Raw genomic sequence first — 16967 nt, 5'->3', positions numbered from 1 at the left:
AATGTGAGCATTAGTTCTAATACTAGTTCAGTCAATAATTTATTTGGTGAGCTTGGATAAATTGTGTAATCTCTGTGAGTCTCAGTTTCCTCATTGTCAAAATGGAGACTTTAAAAATTGTGTTTATACTAGAGGCCTGATGCACGAAATTCATGCAAGGGGCTTGGCCCTCGCAGCCCCAGTTTCATCTGGAAGGTTGTCTGGACGGCCGTTCTGCTGTTTAGTCTAATCAGCATATTAGCTCTTTATTATATAGGATTCTCTATTTCTTGCCTTTGAAAGTTTCTTATTCTTCATGTATTTTGATGTTCACACAAAGCTTGGCACAGAATAGACATTTACTACTAACAAATAATTGTTAGAAAAACTGGTTGAATTAATGAATAGTTATTTACCTGAGGGATTGTCATGAAGAATATATAAGGTAAGATAAACAAAGTAAATGTTACAATACCTGACTTATCACAGTTGCTCATAAATATTAGTTTTCTTCCCTTCCTTTTCCTGGTGTTGAGACACAGACCATTTAGTGTACCTGATGCTTTGTCCACCATTTCTCACTCTGAGTCTTCGTTATTCAAATCCTTCCAGAATTCTCTTTAAGAAATCTTCGATGATTAATCCCTTAGATACAAAATCAGCTTCACTGTGTGTGCATAGCACGGTGCTAGAATACCTTGCTCTTCTTTGAATGTCCCTATGTGGTTTTTCATATTTGCTTGTCCTCTCTCCTGCTAAGGTTTCATTTCCTACAGTGTCTACTACTGCCTATGACACAATGCACATTCATTAAATGGGATAATGATTCTCAGACTTAAAAAAATGTACCTGCTTGGAACAAATTGGAATCTTCCCTTCCCTGGTTTAAAGAGAAGTTCATATCTACTCAGTTGTGCTCTTCATATCCACCCCGCCCCCCCGGCAGGTTTTACTAGAACTCAATGAGGACATTCACCCATGGGGGGTTGTGAGGTTGAAAATCAAATGTGATGGTCACTTGTGGTGGAATCACACATTCCGGCTGTGCTGAATGAAAGGGAGCCAGGCGCCAGGTTGGCTGGTAGCTGCAAGGCCTGACTTTGCTGCTGGTTGCATCTGCACTGGAAGTGGGGGTGGGGTGGGGGGAGGCAAGGAGTGAAGAGGCTGGATTTGGAGCTTGGGATGCATGGAGTACAGGGAGGATGAGTCAGAGAAGCCAGTCTGCTGGTTAGCACATTCCATTTGCTTTTGCAAGATCAGGGCACCCACCACCAGGCTGGACACACCCTGTCTGGGTGGGATGAAAGTGGCTGTGCATGGCTTAGGGCTGTGGCTGTGGCTGAGACAAGGGCTGCACTACAGGAAATGCTGAAGGCGCTCTGAGCAGCTGACTAGGTCTATAGGATTGTTGAGTGGGTCCAGAGTGAGGTGGGAGCTGAGTAGGCCCATAGGCACTGCCTGGGCTGCGTTGGCATTGCCTGTGCTCTGGGTTCCCTGTGAAAGCCGCTGGGTCCACAGAATGCCGGGTGGTAAGCACTTGGAGTGGGGACATCTGTTAGGCTCCATCAGTGCCATGAGGGTGCCTGCAGGGCAACTGAGTGTTCCGGGGCGCCCCTGCACGCTGAGGAAATGAGTTCCTGTGTGTCTGCAGCTGAGGTCAGAGTGGTCAGACCACTCTGCTCTTTTCGCCTCTTCATCTATAACTTTTTCTTCCTCATCTACAACTTTCTTCAGCTGCAAGAAAAGCAGGTGCGTCTCTTCCTGTAGGGCCCAGAGCTCCTCTTGCAACTTCCGGATTCGTTCCTTGGTCTCTGCTAGTGACAGCCTCTCTTCCATCTCCTTTTTCTTCCTTCTCTCCTGTGCTTCCTTCATCTTCTCTTTCCTCACCTTGTCCATCTCTTCTTTCTCTTGCTGTTTGTGCTCCAGCTCCATGGCGATGTGCAATGCTTGGGGCGCTCCAGGAGCCCAGGCCAGGTGCTGCCTGCAGGGTCACGTGTCTAGCCCCTGCCCCCAGGCCCAGCCACCGGAGGAGGAGTCTGTAGCCTGGGCATTCCTGCTCTTTCCAAGCCAGCCTGGCCTCCAGACCTTCCCTCCCAATATCCATTGATTTTTAGAGAGAGTGGAAGGGAGGGAGGAAGAGAGAGAGAGAGAAACATTGATTTGACAGAGACACATGGATTGATTGCCTCCCACAGGATCCTGACCAGGACTGGGGATTGAGCCTGAAATCAAAGTATGTGCCCTTGACTGGAATCAAACCAGGGACTCTTCAAACCACAGGCTCACGCTCTATCCACTGAGCCAAACCTTGAGGGCAGAAAACTTAGTATTAAAAACTTGTTCCTAAGCATAATGGGTATTGAAATAGCAGTTCATTGTGCTTTTAATCTGCATTTTATTGACGTTTAATTGGCATTTCTCTAATAACTAGTGAATTTGAACATCTTTCCATGTGTTTATTAGCTGTTTGAGTTTCCATTCTGTGAAGTCTCCCATCTTGTGATTTGTACTTAATTTCGTCTATGGAATTTTTATACATTTAATTTTTTTAACATTGGAGATTTTTTTCCTCATCTTGTTCATACACCCAAAATTTCAACTTTCTTCAATTTTTTCAAATCTTATATGTATAGAAACCCAAGTATTTAGTAGACAAGAAGCACCCTAGTCTTTGGAGCCTATACATTTTAGAAAGTGCTCAGTTTTAAGATTTAAAATGGAATCTTCTGCATAGCACAATTTTTCAATTTAGATAGATGTCAGATAAATAATGTAGATTTTGTCAAGTGTATTTGGTTTCCATTTACTCACCACAAGGATAGACAATGTGTGCAGTATGCCATAGAAAACAAAATGGGGGAGATTGAAGCCTGAGTTGGAGAAATTCTGGAGAGATTTTTAGAAAACACACACACACACACACACAAAACAGCACAGATATTCCATTATTTGCTTTAACTTTTTTATTGCAGCTCTGTAAATCCCCCCATCTGCCCCATATTTCATTAAATTTTGCTACACAGCACTCTGATGTGAATGAAGGATAAAAACGGACTTCTATAGCTCAGCTAACATGATGTAGAACAGGAAAAGCATGAATGACTCTTTAGGTGATCATCACCTGCATCAGTTTAGGGGAGAAACAGATTTTAGGGTCAGAAGTGACCACGAGAACACGACCTGAGGAGCTTCATAGAAATGGAAATTGGGCTTTCTACATGCCATTTCCATGGATTTAAGATTATCCTATATAATAAAAGGCTAATGTGCTAAGTGTCCGACCATTCGACCATTTGACCATTCTACCAGTCGCTATGATGTGCACTGACCACCACGGGGCAGATGGCCGATCGGGACCTGGGCGAGATTGGTCGGACATGCCCTGGAGCCCTCCCGTGGTCCCTCCCTGACCCCAATCTTGCACCGGTGGGGTCCATTAGCCTAGCCTGCACCTTCTCACAATCCGGGACCCCTTGGGGGATGTCAGAGAGCTGATTTTGGCGCTATCCCGCAGGCCAGGCCGAGGGACCCCACTGGTGAAAGAATCCATGCACCAGGCCTCTAGTTTTGTTTGTTTGTTTGTTTGTTTTTTAAATATATTTTATTGATTTTTTACAGAGAGGAAGGGAGAGAGATAGAGAGTTAGAAACATCGATGAGAGAGAAACATTGATCAGCTGCCTCCTGCACATCTCCCACTGGGGATGTGCCCGCAACCCAGGTACATGCCCCTGACCGGAATCGAACCTGGGACCTTTCAGTCCGCAGGCCGACGCTCTATCCACTGAGCCAAACCGGTTTCGGCCTCTAGTTTTTATTATATTTGGAGGAACAGGGCAACTCCAGATTTGGTTCACTACATTTAGTTTTCCACACCCAAGATCAGAGAAGAGTTGAGATATCTAAGTAATGCGACAGAGTAGTGGAGTGTTTTAATTCTATTCAAATAAAGATTTTTGTATGTTATTAGGCATCAAACCATTCCGTTCACCTCATCTTAGTATAAGCTGCTTTAATTAAGTTTTATGCCTAGACACACAGAAAGAAAAAAAATACTTTAAAACTGATCATAGAGACCAAAATGTCAGTGAAAGGGAAAATTATAGTTAAAGGTGATAAGAAGAAATGAATTCCAAAACAATCCACCCCACACAACACAAATGAAATGTACATAATATTAGGGGAAGAACGGGATTGGAATCTGAGCTATTCTCCTTTAGATCTTGTGGGACAGGTAGATTTTAATAATCCTATCCTTTTCAAGCACAATATTCACTAAAATTGCAACTACCTATTATATAACTCAACCTCAGTATTTCTCAAATCTGGTTTTATTTTATTATTTTATTTTTAAAATATGTTTTTATTGATTTCAGAGAGAGGGAGAGAGAGATAGAAACATCAATGATGAGAGAGAATCATTGATTGGCTTCCCCCCTGCATGCTCCTATTGGCGATCCAGCCAGCAACCCAGGCATGTGCCCTGACTGGGAATCGAACCAAGACCTCCTGGTTCATAATTCCATGCTCAACCACTGAGACACATGGGCCAGGCATCAAATCTGGTTTTATTTTAGAACCACATAGGAATTCTTTAAAAATAAAAATAGCTAGGCCCTATTACATATCAATTAAATAATTTCCTCTGGGTCTTATGCATTAGTATTTTTCAAGCTTCCTAGATGATTGTAGTATGAAGAGTTAACAATTAACAACCCAAGTCTTCCAGGCTGAGCAAACCTGGGCAGGGGAATAAGCATTCTGGAAATTTCTCTGCATTTGGATATTTTGTAGACTTTGCGCACAAACCACCTTCCTGGAAGGTGAGCAGAGCTCACTGGTGGCAGTAAACATTTGCTTGCAGGTTCCATAGTTAAAGTGAAATAAATTAATTTAGAGAAGTGTTTCTCAAATTTGGGTTTTCTAAAGAAACAGCTAAGGAGCTTGTTAAAAACACATTAAGGGGTCTACCCAGAATCTACTAAATCAAAATCTTTAGGGATCTTCAAGAGAGGAGTCCTGAACTTGCATTTAAAACAAATATCCTAGGTAAATCTCATGGTGAGGCAAATTTGCTAAACACTGCTTTAAAAGAATCACTATTACAATTAGGATGTTGGACTATCAATTCCACTTGTCTTCCCAAGAGGGCATCCTATTATCTCCTCGGTATATGGGCTCAGTCTACCCTCCCTAATATCTAGCAATTTTTTGAGGTAAAGCTAAGACAGATAAACAGTCAAAAGGCAAGTGGGATGCTACCTTCTCTTTAGGGTTTAGCAATATTTTCAGGGCTGTGTTAACAAATATGACTAATTCCTTTTTGGGCACCTATTCCAAAGAGAACGACCAAGCTAGTTTCATTTGTAAACACTACTGAAAAATGTATGCATGCACTGCACTGTCTGTATCAATTAATAGTTGAAAACAGCAGTGGGCTAACCCCAATAATAACCAATTTTTCCTAATTCCTCACAATTGAAGTGGGGTCATTTGCATAGTCACACAACCAGATATCTTCCTTGAATGCTAAGGACTTAAATGAGTCTAATTTCAAATAATATATGAGACCTGAGCTAGTGGAGAAATGATGCTGAACCCCCAGTTGGGAGTCATCCCCTGCATGAGTAACTATATCTGGCCAATGGGGAGACTCACCTGGCATCAGATTTAAATATACAGATGCCTGAGCTAAGGAAGAATAAACAAAACTCAACAGCAACAACAGCAATGAAACTAAAAGTAAGAAGGCAAAATATTACAAATTTATTATAGAAATTTCCAAGCATATGCGAAGTTTGAGAAACTAGAATATTAAACAAAGTCCTAAGATCATTGTCCACTTTTTAAAAATTTATTTGTTTACTTATTTAGTTAGTTCGTTAGTTATTTATTTAGTTAGTTAATCTTCACTCAAGGATATTTTTCCATTGATTTTTCAGAGACAGTGGAAGGGAGGGGGAGAGACAGAGAGAGAGAAACATTGATGTGAGAGAGGCACATTGATTGGCTGCCTCCTGCATGCCTCCCCACTGGGGGTGGGGATGGAGCTCGCAACTGAGACAAGTGCCCTTGACCCTTGACCTGAATCAACCTGAGACCCTTCAATCCGTGGGCTGATGCTGTATCCACTGAGCCAAATTTGTCCACTTTATTATGTCCAAAATTTTAGGAAGTAGAAATTTTAAAAATAAATCCCAGACATTATGTCATTTTACATGTATATGCTTTATTATATATATTTAAATGATAAAGATCTTTTGATTTTTAACACAATGATTATGCTATTTTCATACCTAACTGATTTTACAATAATTTCTTAATGACATCTAATGATCAGACAATATTCAAATGCTCTGACTTTCTCAAAGATGATTTTTACAACTAGCTGTTTGTTTTTGTTTTCTTTTTAATTAGGTTCCAAACAAGATCTGCTTATCATGTTTGGCTCTTTTGTCCTTTAAGTCTCTTATTCTATAAGAGATACACATCCCCACTTCCTTTTCCTCTTGAAATTGATTTTCTGGAGAAACTAGGTCATTTGTCCTATAAAGATTCTTACATTTTTTTTTAGTTCCAAGCTTTCTAGTAGTATCATTTAACTTGTTCCTTAAAACCATATATTTTCTATAAACTCTAAATTAAATCTAGAGGCCGATTTGATCTAGGTTCAATTTTTTTTTTTAGTAAGGATAATTTATTACGTCACATCATAGGGCACATGATATCTGGTTGGGTTAAGATTGATTTTAGTGGGTCAGGTGAAGCAATGAAGAAAATAATGTAAGAATGAATTCCATTATAAGTGTGTAAGATATACCATTCCATTCCATTATAAAAGTAAGTCAAATAAGAGAGAAGGAAGAGATTTCTTTGGTGATTTGTGATTCACCACCTCTCCCCCCTTTGTCATGTCTAGTTGGGTACTTTCATATGGACACTCCGTCTGTGTCTGTAGTACTGAGATATAGAGAAGCTGTGCTTGACTCCTGCTTGAGAAAGCTTAAAGTGTTTGTAACCACGGGATTTTGGTGGCTGCATTGGGTTCAGTCTACAGTCTTTGGGAGTATGAAATTTTCAAGACTGGCCTAGCCAGCGTAGCTCAGTGGTTGAGCCTCGACCTATGAGCCAGAAGGTCACAGTTTACTTCCTGGTCAGGGTACATGCCCGGGTTGCAGGCTCGATCCTCAGTGTGGGGCGTGCAGGAGGCAGTCAATCAATGATTCTCTCTCATCATTGATGTTTTTCTCTCTCCTTTTCCCTCTCTCTCCCTCTCTGAAATCAATAAAAAAAATATATATTTAAAAAATTTCAAGACTATCCTGTGGTCTAGATATAAGAAAGAGCCAACATGAGTCCTGGTCAGGTGTATCATTACATTATCCCACTGAATAAAGTGGGCAAGGTGAGACCGAAATAAAATTGTATTCTGTTTACATCACCTGAGTTGTACTGTCTATATTCTGGTAACACACACGGATGCAAATTGAATAAAAATGCAGCTATTAGAGATGATTGGAAGATGAATAAGTGAAAACACAATGGATAGACACTTCTCAGAAATTTGGCTGCAATGGGGCCAGAATAATGGAGTGCTCACTGGGGAAAATGCAAGGTTGACTTTAATGTAGTGAAGGCATTGGATAGCGACAGACTGGCCAATACGGGGTCATTTAGAGGGAGACAGATACCAGAATCAAGGTACTGGATGTACATTAGATATCTAGAGTTTTGAAAGTGCTAAAGGGATGATTTGGCAGGGTGAGAAATCCAATTTGACCAAAGAAAATGCAGGAGTGACCCTAATAATACGAGTTTCCAAAGAACTCAGGAAGTTTTCCCAAGAGAGAAATCAAAGTAGGAAACCTGATGACCACACTTTGGATACATACAGAGCATTAGCAGCCATCATTCTAAAAGGCTGCATGTTGGACTCACTTGACTTAAACCCAGAATAATCCAATCAGGATCTCTGGGGGGTATTCCAGGCATTAATATTGTCTTAAAGATCCCTAAGTAATTCCAATATGCAGTGAAGTTTGAGAAACACTGTCATAACTGATAAACTCCCAAGGAAAATCAAGTTTCAGTAAAGGTAACCATGTGGTGTAGTGATTTCAGAGGATGAAGTATAAAGGGAAAAAGAGGAAGACAGCAGTGGGAAAATATTTCAGAGATTATAATGAGCATAACAGCATGGGGATAATGGCAGGCTTAAAGTTTGGTCTTTGGGTTGTCAGAATCCTAGGTTCGAATCCAGGCTCTACTACCTTTTACCTTTCTGATTGCCAGCAAATTATATATCTTAGCTCAGATTAAATCTCATTTACAAAATAATTCTGTTACTAGTGTCTATCATGTTTGTTTTATCTGTTTGTCATCTAACTGAAATGTCAACTCTATGAGAATAGGAATCATGTCTATCTTTTTCAAAATTGAATTCCCAGTTTCCAGAACAGGGCTTGGCCATGCAGTAGATGCTTCTATCTAGTTTTTAAATGTATGAATGGAAATACTTTATATTTTTACTAGAGACCAGTGCATGAATTTGTGCACCTTGAAAGGAACTGTGGGCCACAGTAGGCGCAGGGGTGAGTCTCAGCCCATCCTCTGCGCCTCCGCCCAGCCCCTCCCACCATGGCCCCTGGTCCCCTGTCTGCCGGCAGGCCTGCTCCCGCCACTACCCCTCCCACGCACTGACGGTGCCAGCCCCACTCATACCTGCTGATGGCTCATAGCTATTGGGGCTGGCGCCAGCAGCGGTGCGAGTGGGGCCGGTGCTGTCAGCGGGTGTGAGTGGTGGCTGCTGCCCTGATTGCCCCTAAGGAGCAGGGGGGAGAGGAGAAGTCTTCAGAGGTGATCAGGGCCAGCAGCCGCCGCTCATACCCGTTGTGGCGCCGAGTGATTGGGACAGGCACTGGGCACCAGTAGGGAGTGTGAGCGGGGCTGGCGCTGGCAGCAGGTGTGAGTGCCAGGTGGGGCTGCGGCATGCAGGAGCACAGCATTTTCAGTAACCACCAGAAGCTTACCCCTATGTCAGCGACCAGTGCCCCACCTTGGTCTGGGGCCCCGCTCATCTGCTCCACCATCCCGCCAGGGCCATCGCCCACCATGTTCCACACACCCCCCCTGGTGGTCAGCACATGTCACAGCGACCAGTTGTTCAGTTGTTCTGGTTGTTCCACTGTTCTATTTGCATCTTAGCCTTTTATTATATGGGATTGTTTACTATATGATGGGAACTTTTTTCCAAGCACTTTACATCCATCATTTTATTCAATTCAACCCCAGGAGATGGTTACCACTATAATTTTCAATTTTCAGATGAAGATAATTAGGCAGAGGTCAATTAACTAGTAGATAGTACATGTGGTATGATGCATGGAAAGCACTTAGATCATCTAAAAAACCCTCACTAGCCCTGGCTGGTTCAGGTCAGTGGATAGAGTGTCAGCCTGCAGACTGAAGGGTCCTGGGTATGATTCTGGGTCAGGGCACGTACCTAGGTTGTGTGTTCGATCCCCAGTGGGGGGCATGCAGGAGGCAGCTGATCAATGATTCTCTCTCATCATTGATGTTTCTAGCTCTCTCTCATCCTCTCCCGTCCTCTCTGAAATCAATAAAAAGATATTTAGAAAAATAAAATATTTTTAAAAAACCTCACTAAGTGATAGTGAACAATGAGAAAATGATAAGAAGCATATTAAAATGAAATGCCCTTAAGATTCTGAGAGGAACTCAGATGTTAGGTTGTGTCCATAAGGTCCTATGCATGGGAGCTGAACATAGAGATATCAAAAGCAAGGCATGGTTAGGAAGTATGCAATCTTTGTTTACATTCCAGATAAAGCATGAGTGAAAAAGGTATCTCATGCTTCTACAAAGCTAGCAGAAGAGAATAGGGCAGTGGTCAACAAACTGTGGCTCATGAGCCACATGCGGCTCTTTGGCCCCTTGAGTGTGGCTCAAAATACCACATGCGGGCGCGCACGTACAGTGCGATTGAAACTTCGTGGCCCATGCGCAGTAGTCGGTATTTTGTGGAAGAGCCACACTCAAGGGGCCAAAGAGCCGCATGTGGCTCGCGAGCCGCAGCTTGGTGACCACTGGAATAGGGTAACAAGTCTTATATACCAAAAGAGGTTGGATTTAGGCTCAATCTCTTGTATCTATTATTGGAGAATCACTGGATCTCTGTCAAATTTTATCTTTGATTATTATTACACTAGTGGCCCAGTGCAAAGATTTGTGCACATTGAAAGAAATGCATTAGAAGGTGGCTGGTGTGGCAGGACTGGGCTAGATGGGCCAGACATGCCCTGGAGCCAACCTCCCTCAGTCCCTCACCAGTGTCTGCAGAGTGAGCAGGGTTCCTCTGGCAGGTGGGCTCCCTCGGCCTGGCCTGTGGGGATTGGGCCAAAACCGGCTCTCTTACTTCCCCTGAGGGGTTCTGGAATATGAGAAGGCACTCTGCAAAGTTGCTGTTGTACAGGGTGTGGAATGCAAACACAAGTGTGCAGTAAACCAGATTCAGGGCCGACAATGCCCCAGCAACAACATAATCCATGGCCAAAAGTAGAATCGGTTGGCCCTGAAAGGAATCGGGCTCCCTCTTCTCTGGTTTTGGGGTGCATCATCTGAGAACCACCGCTGCCAAGTCACTGCAGCTCAGAGGCTCCTGCATTGAGCATCTGCCTCCTGGTGGTGAGTGCATGTCATAGTGACTGGTTGGACGGGCAGAGAGACACTTAGCATATTAGCCTTTTATGTATATAGATGGAAGGAGGCACTGAAGGCAGTGATGGTGTTTCAAGCCAGGAAATATAATATTCCTTGGAAAAGCTTGGACTAAGCAATTTTTCATCTCTTAGTAGAGTAGAAAAAATGTCACACGAACCTCACCTCCATCAGGTTCTATAAAAGCTATTATGTGACTTCTCAGCACTTTCTAGCTTCAATATTACTAACTATAGGAGTGAAAGGTATTTCTGTCCACAAACCCATCTTTTTTTTTTTTTTTAATCCTCACCAGGGGATATTTTTCCATTGATTTTTAGAGAAAGTGTAAGAGAGAAGGAAAGACAGAGAGAAATATCCACAGGGCCAGGATGGGGAGGAGCCTGCAATCAAGGTACGTGCCCTTGACAGGAATTGAACCTGGGACCCTTTGGTCTGTAGGCCAATGCTCTAGCCACTGAGCAAACTGGCTAGGGTCACAAATGCATCTTGAATCTAGCCAATCTGTTGAGATTTTCAACAATGCAGAAAAGTATTCCCTCGAATATTTTCATGGGTAGGCTTTTTAAAGTGGAGTATTTGCATTATTTTTAAAGTGTCAAACTTCATTGTAAATCACAGCCTATTTTATTTTGAGTTGTAACATTGTTCCTTTTGTACATATGCTGTGCCCTTAACTTGACAATGTAGTCAAATGATCTTTTGCAGTTCATCCATGTAATCACAGCATAACAGATGACCATTAGAGGATCAGAGCTGAAATGTATGGGAATGCACAAACAATCTCCAGACAGGACTAAAATCAAATTGTCTGCCAACTTGGTACCAGTCGGGATTGCTTTGCTTTATGTACTGTCCAGAAAACTGCATGCCCTATTTACCAAAAGAGATAGAGAGAACTAAATAAAAAATCATATCTATTCATATAATCCTTTGGTTTCCGTAAGATTTCTACTTCTTGAAATAATGTAAATAAAATGACATTGTTGAGAAAATGAATAATTAATGCTATCAGAGACACATATTATGGATTTGAAATTTAATCCTCTAAAAGAAAACATATTTTTCTTTTGTAAACATATATTTGTATTGATTTCAGAGAGGAAGGGAGAGAGAGAGAAACATCATCGAGAGAATCATTGATTGGCTGCCTGCTGCATGCCCCCAACTGGTGTTTGAGCCCACAACCCAGGCACGTACCCTGACTGGGAATCAAACTGTTACCTCCTGGTTCATAGGTTGATGATCAACCACTGAGCCACGCCATCTGGGCTATTTTTCTTTTCTTTTTTTTTAATTGGACACTCTCTTTTATTTACATGTATTTTGATAAAGTCTTTTTTATTTTTTAAAACTACTATATATATATATATATATATATATATATATATATATATATATAAAATGTGAGTATTATAGAATAGAAAAAAGGCATTTCCATAGTTTCATCACTCAAACAAAACATTTGTTCAAGTAAACATATTTTTCTAAGGTGTACTTTTTTATTAGCCTAATAATACACCCATAGTTCTACTATAGGATCTTTACATATTCACATCATTTTTAAAGCTACATGTAGTATGCGGCATCTTAAAATAAAGTTGGTTAAAACAACTTTTCATATAAGAAAGCACAGCTACATATCCAATGACTGAAGAGGAAAGGAGTAGATTTAATTATTGTTCCCAATTCTTTTTTTTCTTTAATCCTCACCTGAGGATATTTTTCCATTGATTTTTAGGGAGAGTGGAAGAGAGAGGGAAAGACAGAGAGAAATATCGATGTGAGAGAAACACATCGATTGGTTGCCTCCTGCACGCCCCCCCCCCCCCCAAGGCCTGGGCCAGGGAGGAGCCTGCAACTGAAGTATGTGCCCTTGACTGGAATTGAACACAGGACCCTTCGGTCCGCAGGCCAAAGCTCTATGAACTGAGCCAAACTGGCTAGCCCAGTAGTTCTCAACCTTGACTGCACATTAGAATCACCTGGGAATCTTTTTAAAATTCTGATTTCTGGGCCTCGTCCTCCGGAAATTCTGTTTCTTTGTTATGGGGTGGGGCCACAACATTAGTAACAAAGAAACAGAATTTCCGGAGGATGAGGCCCAGAAATCAGGATTTTAAAAAGATTCCCAGGTGATTCTAATGTGCAGTCAAGGTTGAGAACTACTGGGCTAGGGCTATTCCCAATTCTTCATTCCTTCCTTCTAATAAAATTTTTCACACATGCTTTTACTGTGCAATTGTGTAGTGCCCGTTAATAAAAGAGGTGGAATTTATGTTTCTGCCTCATTGACTCTAAGCTTCTCCATATGACTCGCTCTGGATAATGAATGAATAGTGAGTAGATGTGACGCCAATGAAAACTTTAACTGTGTTGCTGTGCTTTGGCTTGGCCTCTTGTCCTTCTGTGCATGAGCCACAAAAATAACTGCTCCTCACAGAATGAAACACTTGTGGAGACCTAGATCCAACCCACAGCCTGAAACCAAGCCAACCTGATTGACCTGAAAACCTGTCAGCAAGAGAAAATGTTTTAAGCCATTGAAATTTAGGAGTTGTTTTGCAGCATCATTGTAGCAGAAACCTGATATTTTTTTAAAATCTTTATTGTTGAAAGTTTTACATATGTTCCGTCTCATTTTCCCCCATTGACCTCCTCTACTAGCCCCCTCCCCACCCCATCCCCTGCCCCAGGCCCTCACCACCGCATTGTCTGTGTCCATGGGTTATGCATATATGCATACAATTCTTTGGTTGATCACTTCCCACCCACTCACCCTCCCCCACCTTCCCTCTGAGATTCTGCCTTCTGTTCTATGCTTCTGGAGACCTGAATTTTACAAGGAGAACTAAGAAAACAGAGGCACAGAGAAAGAAAAGAAACTTTCTCAAGGTTATGTAGCAAATCACAAGACACTCAAAGGTAAAACCTACCTATTCTCATTTATTCCAAGTACTTTATCCCCTTGACTAATCTATTAATTTTTTGCCAAGGAGAGTAACATTTTCTTATATATGTCTGTATATATGGCATCCACAAATTATGATGAACTTAAAGTTTTGGGAAGGAAGAAAAGTTAAATTTTAAATACCTATTCAAATGAAAAGAGGTAGCCCTGACTATACTAGAAGTCAGAAAATCTGGCTTAGATATCCACATAGTGTTTTACTATGTATTTGTTCACTGTTCTGCCTTATTTTCTCTGAACCCCAGTTAAATTGCTGAAAAGAGTTACCATAATTTTTCAAAGGACCTGTGAAAAAACATATTTTGAGTAATGACCTAGTAAGCGACAGACCATGGTATGTCATAAACATTTTGTATTAAATATAAATTTATTTTTAACATCCTAAGATATTATATGAAAATAAAATGTGATTGCTCATTTATACTTTAAAGTCCATCATAGCTGATCACATCTTCTTTAGAGCTTGTAACCTAAGGTAAGTGTCATCAATGTAGATATGAATTGGATAAAATTTTATGGGTTCCCAAATATCATCTACTGTTAACAGAAAGCTGAAATCTATTAAGCAGCATTTCATTCTTCTGCTTCATAATTAAAAGTGCTTTGAGCCCTGACTGGTTTGGCTCAGTGGATAGAGCGTTGGCTGAAGGGTCTCAGGTTCGATTCCTGTGGATGTCATGTACCTTGGTTGCAGGCGCATCCCCAGTAGGGGGTGTGCAGGGGACAGCTGATCAATGTTTCTCTTTCATCGATGTTTCTAACTCTCTATCCCTCTCCCTTCCTCTCTGTAAAAAATCAATAAAATATATTAAAAAGTGCTTTGATATTACAAACAATTTTGTAGAATAGAGAAAAAACAAGGAAATATGCCATATAAAGCAAGGTGTAAAGAATTTCTCCTTCATCAGCATTTTTTTGGAGTTTTGCTACTCCTGGAATCAATAATAGAAGTAGTAGAGTTGCAACTGTTCTTTAACAATTTCTGAAAGGAAATTTTTCTTTATGCTATTTGAATTTAATGAATAGAAAATATCACAAAAAGGTTGCTTTTCATGCTCAACTAAGTTGACAGAACTCAGAATAAAATACTTTCCCAGTTATTTAAGAAATCTGCTGAGATGCAATTTCACAATTGATACAACTTTTGAACTCATAGTCTACAATACATATGTCTTTCTTACAGTTTAAAGTAAACTTTATGGAACCTTATTAATAAGTAGAATATTTAGAGTTGGTTAATATTATTTTCAATATGCCTGAAAATTAGAAATAATCAGTAGTGGATATTTCCTAACAGGGTCTTTAGGTAGATATAATTCCTCTGCAATACAAACCTAAGAGTGAATTGATGTTGATCAGCCAAAAATAAATAAATAAATAAAATAGGCAATTTAAGTATTAATCTGATTGTGATCATGTATTTTTTAGTTAAGTTTCCAAGCCCAGAGGCCTACAAGCAGTGAAGGGAATAAAACAGGAAATGCAATGGTGTTTCTTATGCTATTTATGGTCTGGCAGAAAAAAGTTAACCATCTAGTACCCTTACGCCTTAAATAAACTTAAGTATTTCAGATGAGTAGGCAATATATTCCCAGGGAAATGTAGCTTCTTATGAGATCATTTAAACATAAATCTATTTTGAAATTTCCCTGATTTTCACAATTGTTAAATTAATGAATTTAATAGTAATTAATAAATTAATAGGTTAATAAAGTTATTCTGGGTAATAGTTATATTTTATTGGTATATACTGAAATATGTATTGGTATTATAAACATACAATCATTTTTCTTAAATGTAAGTCACATAACATGGTGTAGAAAAATCCTAATTTTTCCTGAGAAAAATCAAGGTCATAGTCCCAAGTTAGCTCTTATTCTCTAAACATTAGGATTGCAAAAATAATAAAAATGAGGGTAAAAATAAAAATAATGCTAAACACTGGAATTAGAAAGATTAACCATGATGAATGCCTACTGTTTAGAATACATCTATGTTTGGAAGCATTTGGAAAAGTCTTAGAAATTTCCAGAGGTCTCAAGTTTTCTTCAGTGTTTGCACTAAACTTGAACAAGTTTAATAAAACATGGAAACTTGCAAAGTTTTCACACTGTTCCCTTTCTTCTGTGTAGAAGTTTGGAAATGATTCAAAAGTCATATAGATGTAATCCCAATTTATAAAATTAATATTTAAGAAACAATTAACTTTGACCAAAGAAAAGGTGACAGCTGAAACACTGAGAAACATTTTAAAATTGAAACTTCCTTTTATTCTGGAAAACTATACAATATATGTTTATGGTTTATGGCCTCCTCTCCAGGTTAATTGCTCACCCCTCCCTTATATATAGCTCACAGGCACACTGAACAAGTTTGGTTCTTACATTACCGACAACCTTTGCACCTCACTTTGATGATTCAAGTCAAGGACTACATCTGAAAAGCTGCCCTTCCCTGACCCCCACTCATTGTTATGGTCCCTCTTTTGTGCACTTATTGAATCCTATCTTCTTGTTAAAGCAGTTCTTCTCACATCTTCTGTATTATTATTTTCCTGTCTACCTCTCCTCTAAGCAAGTGCTCTCCAAACTTCTATGATAGCCCACTCCAAAACTTAAATTTTTTAAAAAACTATTGATTTTAGAGAGAGAGGAAGGGAGAGGGATAGAGCCACAGAAACATCAATGAAAGAAACATTGATTGGCTGCTTCCCACATGTCCCATACTGGGGATTGAGCCTGCAACTCAGGCATGTGCCCTGACCAGGAATCGAATCGGCAACCTCTTGGTTCATGGGTCGAACATGACTACCACTGAGCCATACTGGCTGGGTAAACTTTAAAACTTTCTTAACATGTACTTCTAATAAACATATGCATTATTTTGCATATGTTTACATGTATATATATTGATAAGAATATCCCTTGAAAATATTTCACTCACATATATGCATCCTACTTGGAAGAATTTTAAATAAAATTTAAATAGAATTTTATTTAAAATTCTTCCAAGTTTAAATAAACAGTGAATATAGAGTGTAATTTTAACATATCATTCCTTTAGTTTTGTGTATCAACTTGGTCTCCTCTGAGGTGTAAGCACTCACTTTATGGACCACCACTCTAGATGATCATTTCTTTGAAAGCAGATACTTCAAAAAATCATATATAACCCTAGCACTTGCGTTTGATATATGTCAAATGCACAGCCCTCATTAAACGATATCCATGGTAATAATGGGTTGATTTGGGGTAGCTGCACTAGAAGTTTCTAATTCATGG

General features: G+C 40.0%; 1 pseudogene; it reads right to left on the bottom strand.

Annotated features, from left to right (window-relative positions):
• Positions 1 to 993: 993 nt before the first annotated feature.
• On the bottom strand, positions 994 to 7905 carry LOC118653596 (annotated as a pseudogene).
• Between the last annotated feature and the right edge of the window lie 9062 nt (positions 7906 to 16967).

The sequence above is a fragment of the Myotis myotis genome, unplaced genomic scaffold, assembly GCF_014108235.1.
Source record: "Myotis myotis isolate mMyoMyo1 unplaced genomic scaffold, mMyoMyo1.p scaffold_m19_p_4, whole genome shotgun sequence".
NCBI lineage: Eukaryota > Metazoa > Chordata > Mammalia > Chiroptera > Vespertilionidae > Myotis > Myotis myotis.
Note: the sequence above shows the minus strand (reverse complement) of the source record. Positions and strands in the feature narration are given on the sequence as shown.